At 30.7% G+C, this 9,713-nt stretch overlaps 1 pseudogene; it reads right to left on the bottom strand.

Annotated features, from left to right (window-relative positions):
• Window positions 1-8,250: 8,250 nt before the first annotated feature.
• Window positions 8,251-8,369, bottom strand: LOC112476890 (annotated as a pseudogene).
• Between the last annotated feature and the right edge of the window lie 1,344 nt (window positions 8,370-9,713).

Below are 9,713 nucleotides of genomic sequence, written 5' to 3'. Positions count from 1 at the left end.
ATATTACTATTATTATTTTGAGAATACTACATGCCAGGACTTACCTACAAACTGATAGGAGTTAACTACAAACTGAAAAGTAAAAGTGTTAAAATCTTATATAGTTAATTTTTTGTATATTGTGTAATACCTAGGATTCTTCTTTAACCCACCTGTAGATCTCAACTCACATTTTAAAATTACTGGTAAAGGAAGGGGTTTAGAATATTAGTAAACCTAAATATAGCATCGGAATAAATTCAAAGAAGCTAAATTCATTTTTTTGAAAACACATTTTTAAATGAGTCATTTCATTTTTTTCTTAGTAAGAATATAATTCAAAGTTCTAAAAGCAGTATACAGTGACACTTAACAACTCTTGGAAAAGATTAAGGCTCAAATCTTAAAGCACCAAAGCAGACAGCCATGAAGGTTTAGATATATTTCTGTTTTATGAAGTTTTCTTGTTAATCTCTCAGTAGTTTCTAGCATTATTAGACATATTTTACTATATCGACTCCATCAAAAAGAGAAGATAGAGAATATGAATGGAGATCACTTTTCTTGTGGATTATATTTGACATGATATATTATGGTGTTTTGAATATCCAGTTTTATGTATCTCTGTTGAGAAATGGAAATCTTTATTTTGTCTTTTTTTATATGATTTATAACACTATTGAGTTCAGAAATTGCACTCGACTCAATACTATTCCTCATCTGTTTCTCAATTTAAAAATAACAACCAAAACAAAATAAAAATCAATAACTTTTTAAAAAATGAATTAGATATAGCCCTCCCTCTCATATAAGAAGAAAAATGGAAAGCATTTTCTTTATACAAATATCATCTTACCAGGGAGAACCATGCTCTAGGGTACTGGTTTGGTAGATACCAAGATTTTGTTCAGTATTAACATTCTTAGTTGTGACACCTTAACGTTAACAAAAATCTTACTCTGGTGCCATATGTTGAAGTGAAATTACATTAGAGTGGAGAATTGTTCTTCCTCCTTTGAAGCATTCTGTGATAGTGTTTCTCAAAGACTGTTCTGTGGAATATCTACATTAATTACTTGTTAAATTCTTCAGTACCACCCCTAATCTTACTAATAAAGAAACTTCAGGAGTTAGAACTCAGAACCTACAGTTTTTTAAAAAGTGCCTCTTGAGTAAAATATACTGGCCTGTGTTTCAGAATAAATCCATATTCCATAGAAATCTTTACCTTAATAGTTTACGTAACTAGATTAACAATCAAGAATGTTGTAGTTAATAATAGTAAACTTACAATTAATATTAGGTAGGATTAAAATTATACATTTAATTCGATTTGAAAAATCTTAATATTTTAAGAAATTAACATTTTCTTATCATTCAGAAATACTTATTACTTTGAATATTTAATAGGAATTGGGAATCTAGCTAAAATTAAAAAATATATATAATGCATGATATTAAAATTTAATATTTAAAAATAAACAATCTAGTGATATATATTCCAAAGTAGGTTAGTTTTTAATGTCCTTTATATAAGATTTGTGTCAAAGAATTTATTTTTAAAGAGATGATAAAGTTTATCAGATATTAAAGGTAGAAGAAGGCTTAGGAATCCACTAGCCCCAAACTTCCACTTTACTGATGAGAAAAATGAAGCCTTCAAGGCAGCAGAGTTAAGACCAGCACTTTGCTCTCCAGGGCATTTTTGGCTACTGTTTTCTGATTTGTTATACATGTGCCTGTCAAATCAGGGAGAGGACGTGGCTAATAGCAATGACTTTGAAGTCAGAGAGATCTGGACTTGAACTCTAATTTATTTTTGTATCATTTAAAAAATTATTTAATTCCCTGGGTCTCTGTTCCATAGCACGTTGGGGAAAATAGAACCTACCTCATTAGATGGATATAAATATTAAATGAAATACAAAATATCACATATATAACCCATTATTGCTATCTGCCTTATATATGTCTACGTAGATTTATATTTATAAATGTTTATAGTTTGAATTAAATATTTTATATAGGTAATGCATTCAAATAGTTTAAAAAATTAAAGCGGTATGCCCCTATGAGTTTCCTTCCCCTTACAAATAAATAAGCCACATTTATTTATATTTGTATCTGCTTCTAGATTTTCTTTTTGCAAATACTAGCATGTACAAATTAATATCTATTCATTTTTTTCATATTAATGATGATCACACTGTTTTATACATTTTGTTTTGTTTTGTTTTAACCGAACATTATATCTTGGAGGTCACTCCATGTCAAATACAGAGAATGTTTTCATTTCTTTTTTACAAAAAACAATAATAATAGTAAACATTTTTATGATAAGTAGCATGCGTGAGGCATTCTTTTAAGTGTTTTAAGTGTTTTACATATATTAAGACATGTAATAACATATTCTACAAATGTGTATTTGTTTCATCCTTCTTAATTGATGAAGAAGCCATATTCATGAATCTTATCCCAAACCTCAGAAATATCAAAGAGTAAAGTAGGGATTTGAACCCATTGATCTCGCCATAATTCGTGCTCTTAAATTTTACACTGTAAAGTATCTAGGCTTTATAATATCTCAGTCTATAGATGAACCATAATTAATTTATTCAGTACTTGACTAATGCAAAATCATGTTGCTTGCAAGCTTTTCTTTTTATTAGAACCAATGCTGCAGTAAATCACCTTGGACAGAAAAATATGCAAATGATAACTATAGGATAAATTTGTAGAAGTCAAATTACTTGGTGAAACTGTAAATGCCTTTAGTGATTTTTAATATTTAGTTCCACTAGCAATGTATGAGAGTTTACTTCCCATAGCCCTGCTAACAGAGTGTGTTGCCACACATTTAGATTTTATCCCAAAATAGGACAAAAAATGCTATCTCACTGTAAAGTTAAGGTTAATTTGTTAATTTTTCTTATTAGGAATTTGGTCGAGAATCCATTTTTTCAGACCAATTTGTATTTCCTTTTTTGTTCATAACTTTTGCCAATTTTTAGAAATTGTGCTGTTGGTCTTGTTTTTTTTTAAAATACATATCTGGGAATTATTTTTTATGTATTCAGGAGAGTGACCTTTGAGTACAATGTAATTTGAATTTTTTCCAGGTTTTTATTTTTTAAAGTATATCTTATTTTTTGGAACAGTTTTATTTACAGAAAAACTGATAAGATAGTACAAGTTCTCAGGTATCTTGTACCTACTTTATTATTAATAACATATTAGTATGGTACAGTTATTACAATTACTGAACTAATATTTTCTTCAGATTTCCTTATTTTTTGTTTGTTCGTTTGCTTGGTTTGTTTCATTTTCGTTTTTCTGCTTCAAAATCCTATCCAAGCTACCACATCACATTCAGTCGTCAGGTCTCTTCAGGCTCTCTCTTAGTCACTTCAGCTGCTATAACAAAATACTATAGACTGGCTTGCTTAACCAAAAGACATGTCTTTCTCATAGTTCTGGAGGCTAGAAGTCTGAATTAAGGATGCCAGTACAGGGGTTCTTCGTGAGAGCTCTTTTTCTGGTTATACCTTTACATGGCCTTCCCTTGGTGCATATACTCGGAGAGAGAGCTGTCTCCTGTGGCTTTCTCCTTTTTTAAGGACATTTATCCCATCATAGAAGCTCTACTCTCACGACTTCAATTAAAACTAAGGTCCCACCTCCAAATACCATCGCATTGGGGATTAAGAGGCTTCAACATGTATATTTGGGAGGACACAGTCCATAGCAGATTCTTCTTGACTGTGAAACTTTGTCAGATTCTTTTGTTTTTGTTGACTCTGATAGTTTTGAGTTCTGTTCAGATATTTTGTAGGATGTTCCTTTATTAGAATTCACTGTTTTTTTTTTTTTAACGCCTACAGCACCTGGTATTCTTAGGCGGTCTCTCATACTAAACAGGCCCGACCCTGCTTAGCATCCGAGATCAGACGAGATTGGGCACGTTCAAGGTGGCATGGCCATAGACTGATTTTTTTGTTTGTTTGTTTTAATAATTAGACTGAGATTATAGGTTTGGGGAGAAAAACTGCAGAGGCAAAGTGCCATTTTCATCATATTATGTCAAGAGTACATACTGTCACATAATTTATCACTGTTGATGTTGACCTTGATCACCTGGCCAGGTAGTGTTTGTAGATTTCTCCATTTTAAAGTTACTCTCCTACTGTACCCCCTTTCCTTACTGTATTCTTTGGGAAGAAGCCATGGAGAGTTATGCTCCTCCTACTAGAGTGGACTATCATTGTAACTTACTTGGACTCGTTCTGCTTGAGAGATGTATTTATTATCCTTCCTTTCTGTATTTATTAATTTATATCCGTATAGAATCATACATTTTTGTGCTTTTGATTATAATCCAATGATATTTTTTATATTTTGTTCTTCAAAAATGTCATCCATTGGGAGCTCTTTCATTTAGTTCCTGTGTCTTTTAACCCCATCAATGTATAATTGGTTCATTTGACCGATTCCTCACTTTCTAGCACTATAAGATGCACTAGCCATTACTTCAGAGTCTTGGTTTCTTTTATTATGTAATGATATTAGAAACCAGGATCTAGATACTGCATGTTTTTTACTAGAGGTTGTTATTGACTTTAGCCTTCTCAGCTGACAGAGGAAGAAAATATATGTGTGCATACTACCTCCTGTGTGTGTGTGTAATTTCTTTATGTAACAATTCATATCTACAAATTAATTAAACATGACTTCATATAGATGTCTCTAACTTTATTTCTACATGTATCATTCTAGCCCCTTTCCTTGACTAGCCATAAAGCCCCACTCTAACATTGAAAAATCTGGCTTCTACAATCTGACATCCATTTACTTAATTACTCAATTCTAATTTAGAAGTATCAAAATTATTAACTAGAACCCCCATAAGAACTAAAGTACGGTGTGTATGTGCAGTCCTTTTGCCTTTAGTTTTACAGATTCAACTCATTTCCAGAGTTACTTAGATCAGCACTTTTCTCCTTGTCTCCTTGAGTGAGGTAGTTTCATACATTTGTAATACAGTTAGATTCTTTTGTCTTCCTTCCTGGTATTTTTTTAAATTTGCATATATTAAAGTTCAGCTTCATGCTTTAAAGTTTGATGTGTTTTGGCAAATACATAATTCTACATCCAACATTATAGTATTATACAGAATATTATCACTGTCTAAAAAATTTTGTGAGCTACATCTATTTAATCTTCTCAGGACTCCTAGAAACCACTGATCTTATTGTCTCTATAGTTTTGCATTTTTCAAAAGTTTATATAATTGGAATCATATAGTAGTTAGCTTTTTTAGACTTGCTTTTGTCATTTAACAATATACACTTAAGGTTCATCCTTTTTTGTGTGTGATAGATCACTGATAGATAACTTGTATTTTATTGCTGAGTAATGTTCTATTGTATAGATGCACCACTGTTTAACTATTCACCTATTTTTGCTGATTATGAATAAAGTATCTATAAACATTTGTGTGCAGGTTTTTACATAGACATTAAATAAATTTGGTAAATATCTGAGAGAATGATTGTTAAATCATATAGCAAATATTTGTAAGAAACTGCTAAATTGTTTTCCAAAGTCAGTATACCAATTTTAGTTCCCACCAGCAATGAAAGGAGTTGTTCCAAAACCTTGCTAGCATTTGGCATTGTCAAATAATTGCATTTTAGTCATTCTAATAAGTTGTGTCTTACTGTAGTAGTTTGCAATTTCTTAATCAGAAATGATGTTGAATATCTTTTCATATATTTATTTGCCAATGATATATCTTCTTTGACGGGATGACCGTTTAGATATTTTGCCCATTATTTCAATTGGGTTATTCTCTATTATTGAGTTTTAAGAGTTTATATGTTTTAGATAACAGTTATTTATCAGATATTTGTTTTGTAGATATTTTCTTCCAGTCTGTGGCTTTTCTTTCCATTCCCTTAACAGTGTCTTTTACAGAGCAGTTTTTAGTTTCATTAAAGTCCAACTTTCTGACTTTTTTACATTTATGGATCATGGTTTTTGTGTCGTAGTGAAAAATCCATGGCCAAACTGAAGATCACCTAGATTTTCTCCTGAGTATCAAAATAACAGTAGTTCAGAATATATGATATAGTAATTTCCATGAGATGCTGAAACTGATACCCCCATTTTATAAGATGAAATAACAATCTTTGAGATTTTCTTGGGATCCTCTAGAAAAACTCAAAGATAATTTTAGCTGTGAAAGATGACCTAAAATGTTTAGCTTAGTTTAGTTTTTAACTTAGGATTGATCTTGGGGAGGAAAAATCAAAAGAATTATCAAAAAGATTTGATCATTTAATGAAGTTAGACTCCTACATGCCTCAGAAACTATACCTATTTAATCAAAGTGATAAAATGTTTTAAAATAAACATAGAACAAAATAGCAATATTATAAAGAACTCTAGTCTTTCACAAAGGAGAAACTTTGTTCTCTCTGTCTTCATTTGTTATATTTATTTAAAGTAATCAAGGGTATGATAAAGTTAACACAAAGTAGAGAAAATTATTCTAGAGAGAACTGAAATATGTCTAACTGGGCAAATTACAAAGAAGGTAAAGAGTAATTTTTAACATTCTGTATTAAAAACTCTAGGACTATTTTATCATTTTAACATAGTCAAATATAATATTTGGCAGTAAAGGATATAGGCTTTTATTTCTTATGAATAAATATATCAAAAAAGAGCAATCTTTGGCAAAATGTTAATACATTTTATTGCTTCTTTTCAGACCTTAATATATGCAGGTATTATAAACTAAGACAAATAAAAATTCCCTTTCTGAAAACCAAGAACTTTTATGAACTATCCTAGCTTTGTGTTTCATTAACCTCTTTCACATTCTGGACTGCATAATTTAAGACAAAACTATTCTCTTTTTATCTTGATGAACAAAAGCATATTCCATTACTTTGCCTCCACGTTAATGTGTCACTGCCACCATTGTCCCATGTATAGTCTCAACTACCTGTGTAACTGTCCTCTATTTCATACATCAAACTAAGAAGTAGATAATTGAAATCTCTCGTATATAAGCATTTTATTAGATCAGTAAACCTGACTCCATGACCCATACCAGGCAATTGACACCATTTTAAAGTTGCAAACATGAACTCACTTGTTATCATAACCCAAAGATAAAGCCATTTTATAACATATAAAAGTAACAAAAACTATATAAATTTAAAATGTTGCCTAGTAATCAGTGCTTCAATATTTAATCATACTCTGAAATTAATATTTTGACAATTATCTATAGTTTTAAGTTACCTAAGAATCTTGAAATTTATAGTTAGCTTGACATATAAACATAATTACTGTTATAAAAATGACTACTATGATTTGATTTAGTAAAATACAAATTTATTTTTTATATTAAATATTATTTAAAAGTAATATTAGCTTATTTGAGTAATAAGCCAATATAAGAAGTTTAGGTAGTTCAGATTAACTAGTCTCTTCATGAAATAACAAGCCTAAATCTTTCAAAAATAAAATATATGTTTATATTATACCTATACTGATAAACCCAATCCAAAAACAGAGTTATTATTTATACTTTTAAATGCAAAGTATTAAAAGAGCCTGATTTGTTCTAAGATTCACTTTAATTATGTCATTTGAATTTTTAAAATGTTTCTGAGATAGTAATTTCTATAAGAATTTTTTTTAACATGTATAACATTCTTAAAATATGAGAAGTACACTTTCCTTATATTCTGTGAATTTCAGGAACATTACATTTATGTATATTTATCTTTAGAAAACAATCACAGCAGAGCTACTTTAAGAAACCTAATCGTCTAATTTATTTTAATGCCCTCTGGTGGTAGGAAAAGATGTCACTCTCACACCAGGAAAGGTAAAAGATTTCTGAATTGCAGACAGATAAAGAGCTTATAATTTTAGTTTTACATCAGTCATATGTCAGAAGTAAACCATAAACACAAAACTCAACAGTTCAGATATCAAAAAGCTATTTCCCTTCCCAAAGGACACAGTATTCTTAAGAGATCTGAGTTTATAAGTAGATAAACATTTAAGAAAACTAGCAAAACATTGTTCATCTCTCACTCAGCAGAAGATAGATGATCATCAGCCATCTGACAGAGATTATTTATTTATTTATTTATTTATTTATTTATCTATTTTTAGGCAAGGCAACCCTTGGTTGACCTCACATTGTAAGGACCTTGTCAACTTACGATCTCTTATTTTTTTAATTTTTTACGCCTACGGCACCTGGTCTTCCTAAGTGGTCTCCCATCCAAGTACTAACCAGAACCGATCCTGCTTAGCTTCTGAGATCAGACTGGATAGGGCTTGTTCAGGGTGGCATGGCCATAGACTGACAGAGATCTTTTGATGGTCAAACCATAAAACCAAATTCCCAATTACTACAGCCATCAGTGAGAACAACTTATCAGCTCTGCACAAATCAGACACAAACACAAAGCACAAATTTCCCAGGAAAAAAAAAAATTAAAAACACAACTAGGGAGTCAGGAAATATAAAGTTTTGGGCTTCACTCTGAGAGTTAAAAAAGACTTCTTGGACTTATGCCATCTCATGAAGTGCAATTTTCTGATAATGCAATTTTTCCTGGCTTTGTCAGGTAAGTTTACTTGGGTATCAAAGTAAATGACCTCCACAATTGTTAAAGGTTATAAACCATGATTCTCATACAAATATAAAATAAACACGTATCAAAGATTTTATTCAACTCAGTGAAGGAACCAATACCACTATAAAGCCATACCAAGGAACATTTAAGAAGATAACAATTTTAGGTAATTATAGCATAAATTTGCTGGGTTTGATTCAAGCTGGTTAATGTCTATGATCTAATAAACTTGGGGGGATCTTTTTTAACAGAAAAAATATTATCTGAATTTCTGCCAATGAAAAATTTACAGATTAAGCTCAGATTCTTTAAAATTATAAAAGAGCCCAATAAAGAGAAACTCTAGAAAGTCAAGCCCAGTGCTGCACTGAAGAACATTTAATAATCTCCATGTTTTGTGCAGTTTTCTTCACTAGGATCTTTCTGTTTCAGATTATTCTTTTTCCATTGTTTATTTTCTTGTTTTATGGTTTTATCTTAGATCTCACTGAATGTAGTAATTAGAATTTTTTATGTTATCTTTGTATTCTGAAGTTTTTCTGTGTCTCCTACTGTCACTTTTTCTATTTTTCATATTTATTGCCATTTATTTTCTTGATTTTTTTTTCCCCCTTTGGTTCCAATGATCCTTGATTCTTCATTCACATTGATGGGTAAAATATGTTGATATGTATAAGGGACTACCAATGTTTTTTTTTATTGTAACATTAGGGGTTATCTCCTTAATAGACCTCATTTTTGCATTGAATGGTGACGGTTCTGTGTATGTGGATTGTACATTCTGACAGTCAAGGTTTTCTGTAGAATGCATGAACAACAAGAAGGCAGTTAAGAAAGTAACACCACCATTTCCAAATGAAAGTGGTTTTGTGAGATGTTATTTTTTAATGTCATTCTTCCCTGAATGTCTTTGTTTTCTTTTTATTTTAGAATTTTTTTGCAAATTGATGAAGTACCTTAATTCTGCTCTTCTTTTCTCTTAAGTCTCAGATCTCTAACCAAGGGTCCTTGCAGACAAAGAGCCCTCTCCTTCTATGGAGGGTTAGTCCTTAGGGCAAAGTTCACTCT

Source organism: Pteropus alecto, unplaced genomic scaffold (assembly GCF_000325575.1).
Source record: "Pteropus alecto unplaced genomic scaffold, ASM32557v1 scaffold81, whole genome shotgun sequence".
In the NCBI taxonomy this organism is placed as follows: Eukaryota; Metazoa; Chordata; class Mammalia; order Chiroptera; family Pteropodidae; genus Pteropus; species Pteropus alecto.
Note: the sequence above shows the minus strand (reverse complement) of the source record. Positions and strands in the feature narration are given on the sequence as shown.